Below are 24864 nucleotides of genomic sequence, written 5' to 3'. Positions count from 1 at the left end.
ACGTGGTTGAAGTGGGACTCATCTAAAAGTGTCCCTGGGACTCATCTAAGGTGCTATTTACACGAGGATGGTGTTCATAAAAAACGGCAAAATAAAGTATCGTTTGCTGCTGTCATTTAGACGAGAACCGTGTTCACAGGAGGTGAAAACGCAACGAAGTGAAACCACCTCCCAGAGTGGAAATCTATTAGAACGCCGTTTCCTATGGTCTCCATATAAACAGGCAAAACGGTGGATCCGCAAAACTTGTGACATCATGGCTTACGTCAGCTCTGGTCGGCTCGCCCCGTGTCCTACGTTTTTACATGGTGTGTCATAGGCATGCGTCAGTTGCTAGGGGAAACGAACAACAACAGCCATGTCGGATAGTCCGGTTTGCTGGAGGTGTGATGAGGACGCGACGTTTGTTTACTTTCTGTGTAGAAGAAGAATGGAAGTAGTTCTACGCATGCGTGACTTATGTCTATGGTTTATATAAGCGCTGCGTCACACGGACCCCACAAGGACACGCGCCACCTAGCGACCTGGCATATATATGCATGCACTTTGTAGCGTGTTCATTCAAGTGTGCGTTCTCATGTAAATGGTCCAAAAAAATGAGAACGCAACGGGACTTTGACGTGTTATATGGAGATGGTCGCCGTCTAAAAGAGGCCTAAAAGACCATCCCTGCATCACAGGACTCATTACATTAAAAACCTCACATCACTGCACATGCATATGCTTTGTATGCCTTTCTACTCCGCCACAGTCTGAAAACCCACCTCCATCTTAGCCCGTAGCACTTGCCGTAGCACTTACTACACTATAGCCCCGACGGCCTTACAGGCGTATGCAAAGGCTCAACTTATGACATGTAGACGATATAGCACTCTATACAATTTACAATTTAGGCATTTAGCAGACGCTCTTAATCCAGAGCGACTTACATTAAGCAAGAACAAAAAGCATGGGAATACATCACAAAAAAGCATTTATCATGAAACATGCATAAGCTAAGAAAGTAACAGTGGAATATCTATATTATGAGACTATACATATAAACTATATATATACTACTATGCTATACATATGTACTATGGCGTGCTATGACTATATACAATGCAATTATAGTGCTGTCTACATAACATGCTATAAGTCTGTATCAAATGCTATCTAAGTCTACAGAAATGCTATCTAAGGGGGTAGGGTAAGTGCTATGGGCCATATGGGCCATGATGGAGTCTGAAAAGGTGGGTTTTCAGACTACGGCGGAAGATTGTATATAGTGTATACTCATAGTTTGATTGTACAGACGGATTAACTTCTTAGCTTACTTATAATTATTGATGACTACTTCTATGTATTTGTTGCTTTGTATGCCTTTCTGTCCATCTATCTCCAGCCAAGTCTCAATCAGTAATGCCTCCTGCATTGCAATGCACGCACGTTCTCACAGCACAGAACAAATATGGGTGCCTTCTTTGACAACGCCCCAGATTTCAATAAATGTGCTTGTAGTATTGCAAAAAGGCAGTTTCTATCAGCTTAGAACCACAGCCAAACTGAAACCGATTTGAACACACACACACACACACACACACACACACACACACACACACACACACACACACACACACACACACACACACACACACACACACACACACACACACACACACACACACACACACACACACACACACACACAGTAATTCCCTATATCTGGAGCTGACCCAGTCCACCATCTCCCACCTATACAAATGGTCCAAAATGCTGCTTCTAGAGGGGGGGGAGACAGAGAGATGAGTATGGCTAAAGTGGTCCATCTTATATCGATTCCATCACACGACAACACAGTATTTGATCACGTGCGTTTTTCTACTTCCTTGATCCCATAGCCCGGAGACACAGACGTAAATTGTCGCCGTAAATCACTACCAGTCAACAACACTATTAGCAATATAAATGCAATGATAAAGATAACGATTTAAGATTTATAAAGAAGCAAGTCTTGTGGCTGTTTCTTTATTTTCTTACTTGAATAATAATCAAATGATTATGATGATTATTATGGTCATGATCCACCAGGAGCCTGGTTGGATTAATTCCAGGCAAAAAGGTTGAAAACATTGTGCTATTGATTTGAACACAAGATAATAAAAAGATGGAACGTAGGATGGGAAGAGAATGACAAGAAGACAGAGAGACACTGACAGAGATAACATTTAGAGGCAGAGAGAGAGAGAGAGAGGGGGACAGAGATAGAGAGAGTACGTTTGTAAGCTGACAGTAAATCGTTAGACTGGATTTTACTCTCTGTCTAGACTCACACACACACACACACACACACACACACACAGCAGGGTTCCGCAGAGAAGGAAGAATTGCACACGCACGCACGCAGTACACACTAACGCGGTACATCTGCCGTGTGATTGGCCAGCTCTGTTCTGCAGGCATGGGATGCGAACTGCTGTGTAGCCATGGCAACAGGTCAACACCCTGAATCCCTGTAGGTTTGTCCAATCAGACCTGAACGCTTAGCATTTCTCTCTCTCTCTCTCTCTCTCTCTCTCTCTCATAATTCTTATTCTCTCTCTCTCTCTCTCTCTCTCTCTCTCTCTCTTATAATTCTTATTCTTATAAATTACCTGAAACATCACACAAAATATATATCAATATCCATATTGTCTAAACAAATCAATTCTGCCAAAAATATCTCGGTACAAAATATGTATCATGCTAAAACTATAATTAAAGTCACAAGACTGATCATTAATTCAGTTACATTAGATGCACGCACTGCATACTGAGGTTACAAACAAAAACTGCACTGAAAGTACTCTGCCTGGGCAGCAGGTGAAACTAATAATGTCAATTGGCACTGATTAGGTGGCATGTACCATTTAGAAAGGGGAGAAACTTTGGCTACACTTTGTGTGGTGTTGGAGGCGATAATGCCACAACAACTAATTCCTACACGGGTTGTGTTTATAACCACGCCCCCGGGCAAGTTAAGTTTACTGAGGTTAAGGTTAGGGTTAGGTTTAGGTATAGTTTTCTTGAGGTTAAGGTTAGGGTTAGGTTTAGGTATAGTTTTCTTGAGGTTAAGGTTAGGGTTAGGTTTTAGGTATAGTTTTCTTGAGGTTAAGGTTAGGGTTAGGTTTAGGTATAGTTTTCTTGAGGTTAAGGTTAGGGTTAGGTTTAGGTATAGTTTTCTTGAGGTTAAGGTTAGGGTTAGGTTTAGGTATAGTTTTCTTGATGTTAAGGTTAGGTTTAGGTTTAGGCTGTTAGCGACTGGCCAATCACAGCACGTCGACTGCACAACCCGTGTAGGCTTTGGTATGTCACGTCTCTACCTCGTTTTGTGTGCAGTGGGTGCATAGTCTGTCGTCCCCCCCCCCCCCCCCCCCAGGCAGTGTGTGTCTAGACCTATCATTATCACTCGTTTACTCTTGCATTCCCCTGGTCCCCTCTTATATTCTCTTCTCCTCCTCCACTATCCATTCTTTCTCTCCCCTCCTAAATAAGATAAATAAGAAAGGAAAGCATTATAGTATTGCATCTCCCCGGGGCCTATATACTCATATAGTCCAAGGCAGCAGCAACAGCAGTGAGTAGAACACAGACATAAGAGGAAGCGAAACCTTGAAGTTGTGTGTCTGATCTTGTGTCATATCCACACAGTCAAATGTCTGAGTGAGTATAGGTAACAGTTAACATAACAGTTTTCTGAAAATCGTATGTTGCTATGTGGGCTATCAGTGCTGCTGAAACGTACTGTATATTTCATAGGAGGCCTTAGCTATGTTCCACCAGTTTCAATTGAAACAGGCCTCCACCCTCAGGGGGACTGAACTATCTCGCTCACTCACTGCCTTGCTCTCTCCCACAATGTTAAGTTACACCTATTTTATGTTAATAACCTGGGTAAAATGTGCAGCATTGGGAGGTAAAGGGGAGACACTTTAATTGTGAAGGGACGACAGGATGAGGAGAGGTTGTTGTTGTTGTTGCTAGTTGCCGAGGGTAATGGCTGCGTGTGATATTGAACAGTCAAACTATTTGTATCAATATGGCTGTATCAACAAAAGGTATATGGGGGCCTCATATTTGGTCTTGAAACGGGCCTCCAGATTCCTATGTATACTGTGTATATTGTCCCATGCAGGGACCCCCAGAAGCAAAACATTTAGTTAAAAATGTACAGTATATTGTTTATCTGCTATTTTTGAATAGCCACGGTAAAAATATGGTTACAGTGGTTAATACATTTAACCACTGTAACCATATTTTTACCTTGGCTATTTTACCATTTAAAAAAAACATTAAAAAAATGATTAATAGCTACTTTTCCTGGGGGTCCTCAGACCCCCACTTTATGTCATGATCACGCTGAACCACCTGGAGAAATGGTGAACATCACAGGTGGAGGCTGCTCTCTCTCTGACTGATCTGCTGCCCTAAAGCACTTTCAAACTACTGGAGGGTGACAGAAACTGAAAACCCATTTCATAAAATACATGAAAAGCACAAACTATTGGGCTACGGGAGCCCCCCTGAGGGGCTTGCATGAAGGCAAGGGCCAAGGCTATTAGCCAAACTAAACGTGTGTAACTTTGGGTGGCGGAAATTGTAGCAAGAGGGGATAAAAGACAGGGGAGGATGAGGAAGAAGTCGAAATCATACGTCTCTAATCCAGCAGTTCCCAAAACTTTTTTTTTATCTGAAAGAATGATTTGATTTCTCGGCTAGCGCCCGTCAAACAGCATTAAGTTTGTTTTTAATTCATGAAGAACAGCAACAATCCGTCACATTCCCAAATCCCTATGGAAGGAACTAACATATTATGTATACGTAATTACCGGTAGATCTGTGGTTAGATTGTCATATTCACCGATATGACCCGATCCGATTTTTTTTACCGATACCGATACAGTATCGGGACACCTCTAGTAATTACGTACTACTGTATACTGTCGTGCAAATACAAAATACAAAAATAAAATTGTTACACCCCTACTGAGTGCGTAGGCAGCCATCAGCATGTTTATTGTGCATCACCCAGCCAGGACCAGAACTCACTGGCTTTCAGACACCGAGGGCCAACGTCTTGAGCCACCCTGCCCAGTGAGAACCCCGACCACAGAACTGGTATAGAGCCACCCTGCCCAGTGAGAACCCTGACCACAGAACTGGTATAGAGCCACCCTGCCCAGTGAGAACCCTGACCACAGAACTGGTAGAGCCACCCTGCCCAGTGAGAACCCTGACCACAGAACTGGTTGAGCCACCCTGCCCAGTGAGAACCCTGACCACAGAACTGGTAGAGCCACCTGCCCAGTGAGAACCCTGACCACAGAACTGGTTGAGCCACCTGCCCAGTGAGAACCCTGACCACAGAACTGGTAGAGCCACCCTGCCCAGTGAGAACCCTGACCACAGAACTGGTAGAGCCACCCTGCCCAGTGAGAACCCTGACCACAGAGCTGGTAGAGCCACCCTGCCCAGTGAGAACCCTGACCACAGAGCTGGTAGAGCCACCCTGCCCAGTGAGAACCCTGACCACAGAACTGGTTGAGCCACCCTGCCCAGTGAGAACCCTGAGTCTGACCACAGATGACTTCACTCTATGCCTCGTATAGGCAATCCCCAGGCAGGTTTCAAACCGGTGTCAGACATTCTATTCGACAAGACAATATTCTGGGAATGTGTGTACTTCATCTCTAGACAAACATGGATGTTCCATTGATTGCGCTCCGTGAGTGAGAAAACTTGAGGTTTAATGATGCTATATTTCCATTGACTGCAGTTGACATGAGGATTTATTTATTTTTAATCGCCCATAATTAACACATTGATTCCATAATAAAAAAATCGTTTCCCTGCCAAAGTTTTTCACTAACATTTCATGAAAATCACCTTCAAAATTGTCCCATCTTTGTAATCGAGTCGGAAAAATATTCCACGGCCGCGGTGTGAAACAACAACCGAGAACAGCCGGCCATCACGCGTATAGACTTTGCATTGGGCCTCAGTTACCCAGAAGCCCTTGCAAGCCATAGTGATGGGTCGATTTCCGGTTACGTCAGCCAGCCTCGTCACGATGTATGTCTTGAAAAGTTATAAATAAATGGCGAATTAAACCTAAAAAACAAAAGACGGGTTCAGCGTGTGCTGCAGTGAGAATGTTAACAGCGCCAAGTGCCAGGCTTTATGTGCATTATGGCTCATAATCTGCTCAAAATGCGAACATCTAGCTGTATCATTGTGCAGGAACTCTAACACCATCACACTCTGTCTCTCCATGTGTCTATTTCACAGCTTTAATCTGAATGCAGTGACGCACACACGCAGCGGCGAGGCGAGTAAGAGCAGGCTTTATCTGTGTGTATTTTGTCTGTGTAAATGTTCTGTGTGTGTGTGTGTGTGTGTGTGTGTGTGTGTGTGTGTGTGTGTGTGTGTGTGTGTGTGTGTGTGTGTGTGTGTGTTGAAAAAGAGAGAGTAGGGCTAAGCTCCCAGACAGATACCATGAAAAGGAAACAAGACAGAAAACAAACACAGGAGGAGAGGAGAGGAGAGGAGAGGAGAGGAGAGGAGAGGAGAGGAGAGGAGAGGAGAGGAGAGGAGAGGAGAGGAGAGGAGAGGAGAGGAGAGGAGAGGAGAGGAGAGGAGAGGAGAGGATGCAGTGCGTGCATGTGTGTACACGTGCGTGCCGTGCACACATGTGTGTGCGTGTCAGCCAGGTACATTCTTTGTAAAGCCTAACTGCTCATTATCATGCAGACTGTTGGTTGGTGTACTGCTCTGTTGCCCACGGACATGCACGCACACACACACACACACACACACACACACACACACACAGTACACATGACACACAAACAGCAGGCATGTGTGCACAGCACCCAGTTGTATACCTGTGAACACAGTCAAACAAACACATGCATGCACTCACAGCTTCTGGCTAACAGAATTTGGATAGCATAGAGAGAGAGAGAGAGAGAGAGAGAGAGAGAGAGAGAGAGAGAGAGAGAGAGAGAGAGATACTGAAGTGAATGCAAAAACATTGAATTACTGCTGTCAACTTTCAAAAGTATAAAGCTAACGTCTCCTATATGGATGTATAACTATCTCCGACAGAAAATGCACAATCTTTTTATAGTTTCAAAAGATAGTATTACCCAAAGTGTTAATGTAACACAGCTCTGTTTAGACCTTTATTTAATTCCTATTTATATATCTAATATTTATTTGTAAATACATCGTTTTATTTTGGTTGTCTTGTTCCACTTCTGCTTTGGCAATGTAAACGTACGTTTTCTCATGCCAATAAAGCTCTTTTGAATTGAATTGAATTGAATTGAATTGAATTGAGAGAGAGGTTTTTGATGAAAGAATGTTCTGTCAACTAAAACCACACTTTTCACCTACAGTAAAGCAGACCCTTAAATTCTCTCTCTCTATAGCCCGAAGACGTGAGATTGACATTTTTCTTCATTTGGACCAAATGTTCCAGGCTGAATCATGTACTCTATTCTACCGCACAGAGCTGACCCCAGGCCAGCATATTAACCTGCGTGTCGGGGGAAAGCTTCCATTTTGCTGCAAAGGGAACAAATTCTGAGCATTGGCATTAGCATCATCCTCCGTCAAGCTCAAAATACTGTATTATATTACAAGCGACTGAATGCAGAGAAGGTTGTGTTCCCTTGTAGTGCAAAATATGCGCACGCAGTCGCACGCACAAATCGCAGGCAGGTACTGAGGCAGTATATAAACTGCAGGAATCTAAAGACTTTATTCACACACGTACTGTATACCGTCCGTGATAATTCCACTAACTGCAGTACATTCTTTACCTCGATATTAACATTACAATTCCCTGTGTTAATACATGTATCCCATAGAGATACAAAAGGCCTCCTCCGGCCCTGGGGCATGTGTATCGTACTGAGTATGGGCTTCCATTTTTGTTTCCAATATGTAAACATTGTCAAAACCAAGGGCGCGCTCCATTTGCCCTCTGATCGTTTGTGCATTCGAACGCACCCTAGATTCCCGGAAGTCCCGGAAAAGACGCGCTGTGATTGGCCCAGTAGTCACTTTGAGTGGCAGCATGCCGTGCCTCCGCCATAGCGGCCTCCATAAGATGACATGTCGCTCCAAAGAAGTGCAGCGGCGAATGAGGATTCTGTATCTGTGTTACCCACTCTCATCCAGACAGAGTGTGGAATCAGAACAAGCAGAGTAAGCTTAACCCATTCTGATCTGAGATCAGATTCATACGAGGTTTCCGCCGGACACACACTGGTCTGATGAACCCATTCTGACCTGAGATCAGATTCTGAAAAATGTCAGTCGTTCTTCGATTTTTCAAAAATAGCAGACCTACAAGCTCGTATCGCGCCACTCGGTGGCGCGATATGAGCTTGTAGATCTGCTATTTTTAAATAGCTAAAGCATAACATGATGCTGACACCAAAATGGGTGCCCGCCCAGAATGGGTTAAATAAACCCTAGTCAACAACCCAGCGAGGTAACTAGCCGCACAACGTTCATGTCGGGCACAAACCAATCCAAACACGTGGTTTCCACTCGACAGAGACCATAAGTAGAGTGCAAGGAGAACAATGTAGTCACTGACTGCAAGACTACTATAGGATAGTCTATACAAGCCATATAAACATATGTCTGAACAACATGCTATATTTAAATAACATTTAGAACATAATGAGATAAAGAAACACATCAAAATGGCAAAAAGACCAATAAAGGCAAATTATTACTGTTCAGTACCTCACCCCCTTTAGAGTGTATACAAATTACAAGTCCATTTGGTTCCACTTATACTCGCACAATTACAGACCTAAGGGTCCGTTTAATTTCATACTTTGAATCAATCTATCTATCTATCTATCTATCTATCTATCTATCTATCTATCTATCTATCTATCTAGTAGTCGCAGAGTATACATGAATAGTAAGTACTCTTGCAGCAGCTTTGAGGAGGGAAATATCTTTCCCTCTTTGTGACACACGCGTTCAATTGTATTTATATGAAAAGGCTGATTTGCAAGCCTTGTGACACGTCCATCATTTGGTATTTGTACTGTATGTATCTCTATGAGAGTGAATCATCACCTTAAATATTGCGATGGTGAATAGCACTGGGTGTGACCTCTTCCTTGCTGCTCATTACCTGCCTGCTTGTTCTCATGCTGCTACGACTGCTGCTGCTCCTTAACCCATTTTGGCCTGACGTCGAAATTTTTAAAAATATCTTTTTAAAATGTATTTTATTCTGAAAAACCTCATGTTTCTATATCAGTGGTTCTCAATATTTCATGCCAAGGACCCCTAGAATTATATGTATTTGGCCTCCGACTCCCATCTGAAAATCCAGGGACCTCCCCCAGAAGCAAAGATTTGAGTTAAAAACGTTCGCTCTGAAAGAATATATATTCAAAGATGTGTGCCGCATTTTCACGATTTTTCAAGAATAGCACCGAGTGGCGTGCTACGAGCTCGTAGATCTGCTATTTTTCAATAGCTTAAAACACCAAAAGGGGTTCCCACCCAAAATGGGTTAAAGGACCACTGCTCACCCTCCGCCACCTCAGATACCATCTGTTGTTTTCCCCAACAAGCTGCATGCAGCCAACGAGGAGGGGATCATGTTTTTGCCCCTGTCTGATAGGCCGTAGTGTACAAGGATAAGCTCGCAAACCGCTGTACCAACCAATCTACATCTATTATTTTTTTTGTTTTGTTATATATAATAAAATGTTGAACTTAATTTTGTTATAATAATGGAAGTGAAGCGGAGTCAGATCAGGCTGAAGAGAAACCATGTCCAAATATGTGTATGTGTATGCTTTACAGATGCCACAGAGTGGACACCTGGCCTGGTGGTGTCCAGTACAGTAAACTAAACTGATTTCATTCATTCATTCATTCATTCATGAATTAATGAATATTCATTCATTCAATTACAGTGTACACACCGAGCAAAAGAAACAGCAAAATCAGTCAGCACCACAGCTTCAAACATTTAGTGTTGAATGAACACAGAAGCACCCACCCGGGAGAAAATGGTCTAAGAAAGGGTAGGAGCCAAAGCGAGTTGCTGTTTCTACAGAGGCAAAAACTAAGATTCGTTTCCAGATTGGCTTTTATGAGCTTTAATGAATAAAAAATAAGTCTCCTGTCTGGTGGAGTTCATAATATAGGTTTACTGTATGCGTACAGAGAGCAATGAACCGCAGATCCATTTATCACGAAACCCCCCAAAAAATGTATTGCTCATTTTATATTCATTAAAATATGTGAGAAGCCCCGAGTGAACATACTTATATCCAATTATCTTTTTGAGCAGTGCTAACCGGTCCAACGTGTGGCTTTGTGTGACGTCATGTTTGTGTGTACAGGTATATACAGTATAATATATTCCCCCCTCAGCCATATGTCCCCACGTGTCTCAATATTTCCCATTGACAATGAAAGGAGAAATTAGGTCATATGTCCGCTAAATCTTGTCCCCACACGTCTCATATTTCCCATTGACAATGACAGAAGAAGTTAGGTCAAATGTGAGATGATGTATAATGACAAGAGGCTTAAGAACGCCCCTCACTTCACACGGGTGTGATTTTTCATATTTAATTTTCCCCGAAGATAATTGAACGGTTCCTTTTAACAGATTTAAAGCGTGTGTTTTCACGGTGAATGCAGGAAATCATGGGGGCGACACTGAGGGATTTACATACATGAATAAATAAAGGAGGAGGACACGGAAGAAGGAAAAAAACTCGTCCATCAATTGACCCTCGTAAAGCATACGAGACAGCACTTTTTTCGTAACATGTTTTTTCACCCAGTGTCAATTGTCTAATGTAATCCTGGGCGCTACACTCCCCCTGCCAGCGTGGGGAGAGCAACAGACTGACCTCATGCTTCCTTCAATGCATGAGGAATCTAAGCCGCTTCCTATCACCTGACAGGGGGGAGCTTCCCCGGTTGGACGTAGCATGTGGAAGGAACACGTTATTCCGACCATTTCCTTTCCCCTCCATCAGGCTGGCCAGGGGGAGGTAGTTTAGAGACCAGGATTACTGCATGTTTTTTGTGTACATATACCCTAGGGCAGTGGTTCTCAACCAGTGGTCCTTGAGGGGGTTCCAGCCAGGTGGTCCCCAGCTAAATGATGGAGAGTTGGTAATGGTATAACCAAATGGACTCTTGAGAGCATATAACATTGAATCAAATGGACCCTTATGGGTCCATTTGGTTTAATTTTATGCTCTCAAGAGTTTTTATTAAACATCTGCATTACTTAATTTACAAGAACAACTTAATCTACAATTAGAGAATGTAGAATTATTGCTATTTTGATAAACGTTTGCCTGTTACCTCTCCTATGGTAAACACAAAATATGGACACAATTGTATCCAACGATAACAAAATATTCTTAGTTTTGGGTCTGAGAGGCTAAATCTCATCAAATGGTGGTCCGTGGTTCAAATGCCGAATAAATAATGGTTGAAAACCACTGCCCTAGCACTCGCATGACTGAGAGGTCATTTTGACCTATTTATTTTATTTTATTTTGAAGTTGATTCTTTGCCCGTGAAGCTTTCAGAGGGTTCCCCTTCCATGACCATCATCATTCCATCATCTCAGATTATTTTCTTTACTAGCATAGGCTAGTTATACCATATTTTACTTCAGTCATGCGAATGCTAGGGGACACGGGGAGAACATGCAAACTCCACAGTGTCCACACACAAGACATAGACAGTAGAGTAGGGTGTACTTTATCACTGTCTGTGTGGTGACATGCAGCTCACCCCACTGTCTGTGTCATATGTGTGGTGACATACAGCTCACCCCACTGTCTGTGTCATATGTGTGGTGGCATACAGCTCACCCCACTGTCTGTGTCATATGTGTGGTGACATACAGCTCACCCCACTGTCTGTGTCATATGTGTGGTGGCATACAGCTCACCCCACTGTCTGTGTCATATGTGTGGTGACATACAGCTCACCCCACTGTCTGTGTCATATGTGTGGTGACATACAGCTCACCCCACTGTCTGTGTCATATGTGTGGTGGCATACAGCTCACCCCACTGTCTGTGTCATATGTGTGGTGGCATACAGCTCACCCCACTGTCTGTGTCATATGTGTGGTGGCATACAGCTCACCCCACTGTCTGTGTCATATGTGTGGTGGCATACAGCTCACCCCACTGTCTGTGTCATATGTGTGGTGGCATACAGCTCACCCCACTGTCTGTGTCATATGCATGGGCGGAGCTTGGGGGGGTTCAGGGGGTGCACTGCACCCCCTTTTTTTTTTTTTTTTTTTAACTTTAATACCTTCTGGCTTCTGACTGTAGTTTGTAATCATCTCTCTTATCATGATATGATGACTCGCTGTATGGCTGTAGTGCATGTGTGTGAGCTGCTGTACTACCTAAATAACTCATTTTTAGGGGTTAGGGCATTGTAAAAACGCTAAAATAATAAAATAAAGGTTAAAAAAATCGTTGTCGTTGGCCAAGCAGTCGCACCCCCCAGCGTCAACTTCAAGCTCCGCCTATGGTCATATGTGTGGTGGCATACAGTCAGTGCACCCCACTGTCTGTGTGTCATGGTACACTACTAATGTCACTACCTGTCTCCCACAGGGTATAGGATTTACTGCATGGGGTAGATGATCTAGTCTCCCGTAGCCAGTCCAGTCATTCTCAACCTGGGGTTGTCCACACATGCTTTTGGGGGGTCCCCAGCTGACAGTAAAGGTGACAATTTAAAATGTTTATACTGTAGCTAAACAAGAAAAAGAAAATCGGCCTCCGGTCTAAAGCCCAACACACACTGGCTCCGTCCGACGCGGCGCGACGCGTTTCCGCGCGGCGGCACCGCCGCCTGGAAAATAGAACTGGTTCTATCGGCACGGCAGGCGAGGCGCCAGCGCGCGTCGGACGCCGCCGGTGTGCGATAGGTTCATTGAAAATAATGGTGGCGGCTGTTTTGACGCGCAGCGGTGTGTGATGGGCTTAAATGGGATAATAACTATTGCAGATCTACAAGCTCACAGGGTGTTTTATTTGTCTGTCTGTCTGTCTGTCTGTCTGTCTTTTACAAATGGGGCCCTGTGTGTGCCGCATGTCTCTGGGCAGATATAAGTGTTCCTGGTACGATGGCCGTGGTAAATGAGGCAATAAAGACACTGACCTTCTTCCCTGGAAGGAGTTGTCCTTGTAATATAGCATCATTACACCAGAGCAATACGTGTTTGTTCTTAAAGGAATAGCTCACCCAAATAATGTGTTACCTTCTATCAATTGCACACCCCATGAAGCCTTGAATTCATGGAGATTTTTGTTTTGTTTTTTGTCACATTCCTGAGCCAATAATTTGATGATCGGCGGAGTCTCCGGCTCAGGAATTAACCCAAGGATTCATTGGGTGCGTGGGTGCGTGGGTGCGTGCGTATACCGTCCAACCAAACCACTTCAAACTTGGGGTTGTGTATACAGTATGTAGCAATATGTGGTGGGAATTAAATCGTACCAAATGGTTTCAGCAACATAGGCCTAACAGTGGTTTAGAACAGTAGGTTCTCAAAAATAGCAGATATTCAATCTCACAGTATATGTTTGAAGTATATTTCTTTACATAATTGTCTCCACCAGGCCAAAGGCATGGGGAGAGAGTATGTTTTGCACTCTGTCCGTCCGTCCGTCCGTCCGTCCGTCTGTCCGCGTCCGTCCATCCGTGCGTGCACGTGTGCATGTGTGTGTGTCCTTCCGTCCATGTGTGTGTGTGTGTGTGTGTGTGTGTGTGTGTGTGCACGTCTGTCCGTCCGTCCGTCTGATACCAGCTAATCTCCGGCGCCGTTAGCCCGGTCAATGCCAAATATCGCACACACACTCCCTGGATGCCAGCGATGAACCTCTGCCCCAAACCTTCCAGAACGGCCTGTTATAGCGCCACCAGGAGGCCGACTTTTGAAAAAACATAATTGATATTACTCCAAAAATCCCGCAAATCGTTACACACTATCTCTACATTGGCCCATTATAGCGCCTCCAGGAGGCCACAACCTGGCCTGCCCTGGTGGAGATTTCGGGTTTTTTTAGGAAACCATGCAAGGTACCAACCTGCTCATCGAGAGCAATTGTGGATTCAGCGTCTTGCTTAAGGTCGTGGACACTTCGACACTATCCCGGGATCGAACAAGCGGCCGGCCAGTGGCCACCCTACCCCTGATCCACTGCCCCACATAGTGTTTAATTAGAGAGGTGTCCTCAGACTCTGGTGGATGCAGTGATAGTTTTTGTTGCGTGCGTGTGCGTGCATGCGTGTGTGTGCGTGCCTGCGTGCGTGCTGGACACACTAGAAATAAATCAATAAGTGTGTGCTTAAGACAGTCTGGCTAGAATGTTAAATAAGGCTGTATTGAACTCAGACCATTGAATCGGTCATTCTGTCTAACACCGTTTGATAGATAATAGATTGCCACTAACAATTACTTTCATGATCCACTAATGTGATCCCACCTGCGATTCGTTATAAAATGATAATCACATTCATTGCCAGTGAAGTTAGCTATCGATGTTAATCGATTTGGATCGATTAGATGTTGCAACGGTGAACACTAGAACAACTGACATGTTTCGTGACGGGAGCATTGGAGGACACTCTACCTCTGCAACACAACCACGTGAACTTTACCATCCATATTCTGGAGTTCACAAGCTAGTGCACTCACGGTATAGTTGTAGTCTACTAAGTGAATCTAGTATCCCAAATGCTATCTAATTATCCCTGTATATACACCAAGTTGTAGTTTAGTTAGTTGAGCTGTAGTATTGTGGTTAGATAGCTTGCACCTGAATTGACAGGATTGGGGAAAGCCGAGGGTAACCTGTCTCGCGTGCAGGGCAACATCGATGCGTACTAGGATGTTCACATGCAGGGTATAGACCAAGCTGCCCAAGCGCCGCCTTCGGCAGACTCTGTGCCTCCTGTGTGGAAGCGTAGAGGGCTCTGCCTATACAGCCAAGCTGAAAAGTGGACCGTGCTATTTGTCCTCCCCTCCCCGCTGTATATGCCTGTGAGACACGGACCGTGCAAAAGCAGCTCAAAGCCTTCCATATGAGATGCCTCAGGAGGCTGCTGATCATCAAATGGCAGGACAAGGTCCCATGACTCTGAGGTCCTCCACAGGGGCCGACATGGAGGGCATCTATATATGCCATGCTCAAGCGCTCCCAGCTGAGAAGTCGTGCCGCACGCCAGATGAACAAACGTCTACCAAAAGGATGCTGTACGGCGAACTATAGTTGCCGAACTGATAAGCGACAGCTCCGCAGGACCATAACCAGTTCCTGCCTCTCACCCAGCCAGCCGGTCCGCCCCCAACCATCACCTCGGTGTCACTGCACACCGCTCATTCCATGCAAGGATCGGCCTCATCTTCGCACCCACAAGACATTGTGAAGTCACTTGGTGATCTTCGCAAATGAAGGACGAACATAGTTGCTTGTAATGATTCTTAATATTGACTTCTGTTGGACTATATATAGCCTACTGTAGGCTATATTAAACGTCAATATAAAATACACATCAACTGAAGTCCCTGTATGGCATATCACTTCAAATGGGGGTCCACGGGCTAATATCTGTCAACAGAATAGCCAATACTGATAAAACAACCGCACTCGTGTGAAGTGAGGGGGGGCTCGTATCATCACACATCCGTGCTCAGCCAATAAAACCATCGCGTACACACAGACGCAAAAAGTCAGGCATAGGAGGGTCTAGCGCCCCTCAAAAAGATTGGTCAGTAGGGGTTCTAAAGATAGATACATTATGACTTGGACCCCTTTCATAGAGTTTGTAGAAAGTATACCTTTCACTTAAACCCATATTCCCTTGTACAATCTGATACCTCACACCAAACCTGACATTGGGCGACCTCTGGTTGGAGGCCCTCAGTAAGTAGACAGTTGGATATAGAGCAATTTACTATCTAAACTGAAAGATGGATACAATGTATGTAACCTAGATACCATACCCTGATGGAAAATTCTGTTTATTTTATTTTATTATATATTTTTTAATATGTTCACTAGTACTTTCAAAACTAGTTTACTAATTACTTTTACTGTCTTGTACTGTCCGTCTTTGTTTTATTTGTCTTGTTCTGACCTTGATTGGGGGGGGGGGGGGGGATATTTACATGTCTGATACAACAAAATGTACACATATGTTTTTTTCATTTATTCATCAATAAAAATCAAAATAAAGTGTAAAAAAAAAAAAAAAAGATTGGTCAGACTCCACCATATACCGTCCGTACATTGTTGTACATACTGTAAGCGGTGAACAAGGCCGACAGAGTGTTCTGAGGTTGGCTGCCCACAGAATACACATTATCTGTCCTATATCATTATTCCTGGCCGCCAGCAGCCCACTGCACAGCGGGAAAGCGTTCTTTTCAAGGAGCACAATTTTATTTCACATCTTGGCAACGTAGCTAGGAGACTGTCATCCGTTACATGCAGGTGAGGTGGTCAGGGTCCCTGCTGCTCTCGAGCTGTCACACACACACACACACACACACACACACACACACCAGCACACGCACTGTGCACACACACACACACACGCACACGCTGCTCTGGCTGCTACGCCCACTTGTCACAGCCAAAGAATGTGGACCCAAGAGGGAAGGTGGAGGCAGAGAGAGGTTGGAAGGAGAAAGACAGTCAGAGAGAGACACACACACACACACACACACACACACAGGAGAGAGCGAGGAAGAGATGGACATGGTATATGGGGGAGAGAGAGGGGTTGCAAGAGAGATTAGGAGAGATAGTCATAAAGAGAGAGAGAGAGAGAGAGAGAGAATCCTCGTGACAATCTGTGATCTGTTCTAGAGGAGTGCTAACCGTTCAAGCATCTCAGTCACCCCAACATCTGGAGGGTGTAACTGTAAACCACTGCTCGCTGAGAGAGAGAGAGAGAGAGAGAGAGAGAGAGAGAGAGAGAGAGAGAGAGAGGAATGTCAGGCAGGCAGCGACCCCACAGCGGCCACTTGAACGCACGGAGCAAAGCCCGCCGCGTCACTGACACTATCTGCCTCTGTTATCATAAGCAGAGCACTGACCAGTGTGACCACTGACCACACACAGACAGACAGACAGACAGACAGACGGACGGACCCCCAACAACACACAGCGACACACCACACCATGCAGGAATGTCTTTAAAAATGTATAAACAATTCCGTTTCTCCAAGCCTTAAGGCAAGCCTGCCTGTTGTATTATATGTACAAACGACAAAACCCCGAATAATGTCAGTGTGAAATGCATTCATAAACCAACGTGTCTGTCATCATAGCAGCAACATGAAGATGATGACAATGTATCTTCCATTCCACACTGTCACGGATTAGCCTTTATGGTAGCCTATGCAACACATGACATTACGAGAGAGAGAGAGAGAGAGAGAGAGAGAGAGGGAGTAGTTGAATTACCTGGTATAGTCAACGAACAGCTGATGTGAGAAGGATCCCCGCTGCAGAGTGAATGCGTTGGTGGTGGCGACGACTGGCAACTTTGTCTCCTTTTTTGTGTGTCTGACGCGCACAAATCCACCCGTGGGTTCCCCCGACCCTAGAGTCTGTCTCTCTCTCTCTCTCTCTCTCTCTCTCTGTTTCTCTCTCTTCTCTCTGCGTTATTCTTCCTTTTCCACGTTGTGTGTGCACGCAAAACCCAGCAGGCTGGAGAAAGCAGCAGACAGCGCACGTGTGTGTGCGTTTTGTCAAATTGTCAGTCGTGTGTGTGTGTGTGTGTGTGTGTGTGTGTGTGGTGACACCGCGCCAGTCTGTCAGCCAGTCCCCGCCCCGTGGTGAGGCGCGCGGTCCAATAGGCGTCGCGGTGACGCCGTCGATACAGGCCTGGATGCGCCGAGTATTATTGCCGAGTAATTGAAAATGACGCGTTTTGGGCTCTGGCTCTGCTATATAAGCAGTACAGTGCAATGTGCTATTCATTTAGTGTTCCTCCCAGCGGGGAGCAGAGCAGGGGCGGCGGCTGCATAAACAGCATAGCTCACATTGCGCAACGGGAAAATATAATGACGGACCGAATGGTTTTGTTTATACTGACCAGACCAGACCATGCAGACCAGTTAAGTAAGTGCACAAGCATTTTGCCAATGAACAAGAGTTCATTGGCATTGACTATACTTGAGTATTTGTATTCCCATCTCTTTATCTCTTTATTAGGCTATACTTCTACTATACATAGGCAAACTGTATCTAGTTCTTACTCCACTAATAGATTATACTATTTGACAGCTAATTAGCATCAAAGATTAATAATTAATCAAAGTATTAATGAAAGAAAAGTGGAAGGTCTAAACTATTATAAGGCTATAGCATGCAATGTTGTTGTGTAGGCGTTTTTAATTTGATGTTGTATTTTACCAATGAACAGACATGGGTATAGTAGCCTATAGGCACAGGTCAGAAGACAAGAGCCCTATAGCATCATGGTGCCAATCCAGATTTTAGGACCCTCTCGAAAACGAGATACTGTATCTCAATGGGGTATTCCTAAATAAAGAATTTCAAACATATAGGCATATATAGCCTACTGCCGTTCTGTAAAAAGTAACAAATAATAATTGTAATAATAATTGTGCATTTGACAGGCAGCCAGAAGAGAGGCCAGTGTTCTCCCAGCTGCTTTTGGAGCACTGCAGCCCTGCATGCATGACAGAGAGAGATGACTGGCAGAAATGAAGGCATGTATCATCACAACCCGCGCACAGCCTTAACCCATTCTGACCTGAGATCAGATTCATACGAGGTTTCCACTGAACACACACTGGGTCTGATGAACCCATTCTGACCTGAGATCAGATTCTAAAAATGTCAGTCGTTCTTCGATTTTTCAAAAATAGCAGACCTACAAGCTCGTAGCGCGCCACTCGGTGGCGCGCTATGAGCTTGTAGATCTGCTATTTTTGAATAGCTAAAGCATAACATGATGCTAACACCAAAATGGGTTCCCGTTCAGAATGGGTTTGAATCTTGCTTTGACTCTTGCTTTGCTTTGACTCCACTGTATCTCTATAGGTCAGAAGGGGCACTGCCCATAAGTCTGACCTCCCGTTAGTCCGACCTACGTGGCCGGTTAAGACTGAGGTTAGGGTTAATGACCTACGTGGCCGGTTAAGACTGAGGTTAGGGTTAGCGACCTACGTGGCCGGTTAAGACTGAGGTTAGGGTTAGCGACCTACGTGGCCGGTTAAGACTGAGGTTAGGGTTAGCGACCTACGTGGCCGGTTAAGACTGAGGTTAGGGTTAGTGACCTACGTGGCCGGTTAAGACTGAGGTTAGTGTTAGTGACCTATGTGGTCCGGTTAAGACTGAGGTTAGTGTTAGTGACCTATGTGGCCGGTTAAGACTGAGGTTAGGGTTAGTGACCTACGTGGCCGGTTAAGACTGAGGTTAGGGTTAGCGACCTATGTGGTCCGGTTAAGACTGAGGTTAGGGTTAATGACTTACGTGGCAGGTTAAGACTGAGCTTAGGGTTAGCGACCGCCTGAGGCATGGCTGGTTGAGACTGAGGTTAGGGTTAGCGACCCACGTGGCCGGTTAAAGGTATATTCAGTGATTTCACTCAAAAAACCGTAGGTTTCGTTTTTGGCTGTGGGACCCAGCCTTTCGTCCAATCAGGATAGAGAGTCAAAAACGAAACCTAAGGTTTTTTGACCCCCAGGGGTTAACTGGGGACAGGGAGGAACTCCTTATATGGCCAGCACACTCTATAGTAGGGAGGATTATCACAACAAAACAAAAAAATAAGTGATATTTGAATTAAGTGAAATCACTGAATATACCTTTAAGACTGAGGTTTAGGGTTATAGGGTTTTGGATATAGTGTTAGTAATCGGTCCCCTCTCTCGCTGTTGCTCTTTCCTGTTTGCTCGGCCTGAGTGGCACCTGTTACATTGATTGATTGATTTATTGATTGATTGATTGATTGATTGATTGATTGGCAAGTTGGAAACGGTACAGCAAGTATATAATTACACAAGCAATGCTAAAAGGATTTGTTTCCATGTGGTTCTATAATGTAAACATAAAGTATGAGCTATTTAACCACTTTCAACCTAATTGAAGTCCCTATTTTGGGGCATGCCATTAGGTAACTATTTATTCATGTTTTTATAACCAAAAATAGCAAAAAAAAAGATCCAATCGCATCGTGACACATAGTGACATAATGAAACTGTATAGCCCAGGGTTTCCAAAAGATAGCGTGCCATGTTCTGTTCCAGTTAATTTGCCCATAACTTGGTTTGATTGGCTCCATAGCAATACATCTAATGAGCCAATTAAATGAAGATTTGGGAAAATAACCAGGAAACCTTCCAGAAAGTAGAAACCAATGGACTACAGTTATGTACATGCAGAGGACTGGGGTTGTTTTTTTGGGGGGGGGGGGGGGTCTTTGTTTTGTTTTGTTTTGTTTTGGTACCTAGTTTGTTCTGCTTTGCTTTAAAAGACATGAACAAATGACGAAAAAGGTCACGCTCCTTTGCCTGGTCCCACTGACTATGTGGCTGTTCTCTACACCAGGCTGTTAGGACACTGCCTGGAGGGGAAGACATGGCTACGCTGCATGACTAAGTGAGACTCGCCTCTTCCCAGCTCCCAAGAATCACCATGCACCACCAAATAATCTGCAGCCTTACTTTGCACCCTTATCTTCAGGGTATATATAGGCTAACTAGCCAAAACTGTAAACAATATATATATAGGAAAATAAACATTAACAACTTAACCGATTCAGACCTGAGGCGGCAGGCCAATTCTACAAATGTCTTCTAAACCCTTAAGCGTTTTCTGAAAAACCTGCATGTTGCTTAATCAGGGGTTCTCAAACTATCTCATGGCAAGTACTTTAAAAAAACAGCAGATCTACAAGCCCATAAAGCACGGCACAAATAGCCAAAGAAATGGCCTATATACAGCCTAAAAGTAGAAAAGTATTATATATACGGCTAAAAGTATATATGGCTAAAATCTAAAATGACAGATGCTTTCCCGGATTGAATGCGTTAATAAAATCAGAAGAAACCAGATGACGAATTGCCGAAATGGGAGAAAACAGGGTCAGCACGAAGGCTTCCCTATACCTACACCAACTCCGGCTATTATCAGTATAGCCTGAGTCAGGCTAAAAATCATTGAACGCATACCCGTTACGTGTATCACACATTGCACAGAGAGAGACAACCCAGCTGGAAGGCTGCACCTCTCAGCTCCCTGGAACAACCTGCACAATCACTCAGTCGCTCAGAATGGAAAGCACTGCACAGACACCTGCAGGCTGCAGCAGCCTCATACGCACACACACGCACACACACACACACACACACACACACACACACACACACACACACACACACACACACACACACACACACACACACACACACACACACACACACACACACACACACACACACACACACACACACACACACACACACACACACACACAGATATCGCTTCTGTCGGTTGGAGGAAACCTCATTATGTCCAAAACTGTTACTTTTCGGGATTCAAATGTAAAAGTAGCAAATGTATAGCAGATCTACAAGCTCAAAACGCGTCACTTCAGTGTTCCACATGCAACGCATGCACTCAGTCATAGCATACAACTAGAAAAAGTGCCCTTCTGGGCACAGGTCTCCACCAGGTTATCCACAGATCCGTGCAGTTAGAGGTAAAAACACTTTTCGGCCAGTTATAGCGCCACCTTGAGGCTGAGTTGAAATTGTTCATGTGGCATTTTGTCCTCGGCCTAGTGGGAATGTGGGTGCACAATTTCACGGAAATCACACGATGTGTTCATGATTTGCAGCATTTTGTTTGAAACTGAGCACTCCTGTGAACTTTGGAAGCCAATCTTAACCAATCAGGATGGAGTCTGAGAAATCTGAAAGACTGGTTTGGTTGAATGGCTCTAGAGAGACTGTGTACCAATTTGCGTGATGTTTGGACAAAATCTGTAGGTGTGCTGTGCAAAAACTTGTTTTGCACAAAGCGGCCTCCTGGTGGCGCTATAACAGGCCGTTCTGGAAAGTTTGGGGCAGAGGTTCATCGTTGGCATCCAGGGAGTGTGTGTGCAAAATTTGGCATCGACCGGGTTAACGGTGGCCGAGATTAGCTGCTAACGGACGGACACACACACACACACACACACACACACACACACACACACGGACGGACGGACGGACGGAGTGCAAAACATACTCTCTCCCCATGCCTTCGGCCTGGTGGAGACAATTATACTAACAATACGGGAACGTTATTTAAAAAAGGAATTCCAACGCAGAAGGAGTGGAGGGAGATAAATGGATTTTATTGCTCCCCGGAGGGAAATTCAGGTGTCGTCGCAACAAACAGCAGTGAGAATAAACACACAAGAGGTGCAGGTATAAGAGGACGAGTCAAGAACCAAACTATAAGTCTGCCTGCCTGCCTGCCTGCCTGCCTGCCTGCCTGCCTGCCTGCCTGCCTGCCTGCCTCCCTCCCTGCCTGCCTGCCTGCCTGCCTGCCTGCCTGTCTGTCTGTCTGTCTGTCTGTCCGTCCCACTCGAGCTCTGGTCTGCCGTCACCGTTGCCTAACAACAGCAACATTGGGAATGTCCATTTGGGTACATTGTGGGAACAGAGACAACTAGAACTTTATATAGCATGTGTGTGTGTGTACAGCCTATCAAGAGCATGAGCATGAATATACCAGTATGTACTGCCATGCACATTAGCCCATTGTATCCCACAACATCCGTATGCATCCACTTTGAATGCATTGAAAAGGACAAAATAACGCTTAATCAGAGCATTGAATGCTCTCAGTAGCCGACTACTGTACTGACCTATACCGAGGCTGCAATGGCTGCATTCTGTGCGTTGATATACTGTTTTGACGCGTTTGGACGCGTTTTCGGAATTTGTAGCTGCGTTTTTAAACTCTAGCCCTAACCCTAATCCTAACTAACTAAATCGGTCTAACCGGCCACGTAAGGCCCCTAACCTCATATAATATGAGTCTTATTCAAAACGGGAGCCATATGTCTACAGTATACGCCAAGCCGTTTATTTGGGTTCACAATAAAAGAAAATGCAGCGTGTGCAAATTCAAATTTAGAATCAGCAGTTGGAAAGCAGACTTGAACTATAGCTTGTTGGAATCGGAGCTTTGTTTTCTTTCCACACAAGAGCTTCAAGGAAGGCTCAAACATTCATCACAACGTTTGAATCAAAAGAGAACGGCCTATCGTATAAAATAAGTATAAAGAGCTGTATAAAGATTGATATAGCACTATATAGATGTATACTGTATCACAACAAAAGCAAATGCAGTGAGTTCTTTCCTTCTCTGCAGAAATTCATGTTGTGTATATCAGCAGTCAGTGAGTGAATAGAGGTCTCTCAGTTATTCTTAACAGGCATCTAAAGAGCCCTGACACGCCATTCATCTCTTCCTATTCATCTCTCTCACTCTCTCTCTCTCTCTCTCTCTCTCTCTCTCTCTAATGTGCTCATGGTCCAGTGGAGCGCGGTCAGGTCAGTCTCCGTCTCTGTCTTCAACAATGACAGTTGTTGCAGTGGTTGGAAAATGTACTCACACTTCTTTTACTTAAGTAGAAGTATCAATACTGTAGTAATATAATGTAGAAATACTCTATATACTGTATGTCCCGATTACAACATTTACTTTGTGTAAAAGTACCAACGTATTGGCTTCAACATGTACTTAACGTAGGCTACAAAAAGGTAAAAGTAATTGTTGTGCAGAATGTCCCATGTACCAGTTTTTGTATACTATAGTAATCCTATGAAAATAGAAGATCTACAAGATCTAATGGCTGAAAGTGGTTAAAATCTACAAAGTAACGACGGAGTGAACGTTTTTAACTCAAATCTTTGCTTCTGGAGGCGCAGGTCCCACCAGGGCACAGGTCTCCACCAGGGGGGCACTATATAATGTGAAAAGGGTGCCATCGGGGCGCCTGATGGAGGGGAAAGGAACTGGTTGGAATAACGTGTTCCTTCCACACGCTACGTCCAACCAGGCAAGGAGCAACTTGGACCCTCAGGCATGAGTTCAAGTCCGTTGCTCTCCCCTTCTCCCCCATATATGGGGACTAGGTTGGCGGAGGGTGTGTAGAGCCCAGGATCACATTAGATAAAAACAATATTGACACAGGGGGTGAAAAATGGGTTACAAAATCGTGGGATGAAAAAAAAGAAAAAAAAGAAGACACACTGCGTTCATGAATTGAGGCTTTTTGTTTCAAAAGGGGCCAATCCTGCAAACTTTGAAAGCCAATGTTATAGCCAATCAGGATGGAATATGACTCGGACAGATCTGTCTTGAGCACATGACTATAGAGATACTGTGTAACGATTTGCGGGATGTTTGGACAAAATATGAGTAATATCAAAAAACGGACGGCCGGACTCGCACACACACGGACGGAGGGCAAAGCTCTCTCCCCATGCCTTCGGCCTGGTGCAGACAATAATGGGCCTTGATCTGAAAAGGGTTGAAAACCACTGCTTTAGCCTATGTATGCTCCGTCGTACGACGGTGGAGCGCGCCACAAATAGCGGACCGGACCTACAAGCTCACTGCATGCTCAGCACGTCCGCGACCAATTGTGAGCTTGTAGGGCAGCTATTTTCGGCGTGTGACACCGCCGTACAACAAAGGATATGTGTCAGGCTTAAGGCACTCCATTTCAATGAAGCTCAGTACGTAGGCCTAG

General features: G+C 44.6%; 1 protein-coding gene across 1 annotated transcript in view; it reads right to left on the bottom strand.

Annotated features, from left to right (window-relative positions):
• jupb (junction plakoglobin b) overlaps nucleotides 1-17780 on the bottom strand; it is an 85846-nt gene extending 68066 nt beyond the window's left edge. The window contains exon 1 of the mRNA XM_083780685.1: nucleotides 17544-17780. The gene's annotated coding sequence lies outside the window, so the exon portion shown is untranslated. The remainder of the gene's footprint in view (nucleotides 1-17543) is intronic.
• Between the last annotated feature and the right edge of the window lie 7084 nt (nucleotides 17781-24864).

The sequence above is a fragment of the Protomyctophum parallelum genome (genome assembly GCF_964188405.1).
Source record: "Protomyctophum parallelum genome assembly, chromosome: 13".
Lineage (NCBI taxonomy): Eukaryota > Metazoa > Chordata > Actinopteri > Myctophiformes > Myctophidae > Protomyctophum > Protomyctophum parallelum.
This window is presented reverse-complemented; position numbering and strand designations above follow the sequence as displayed.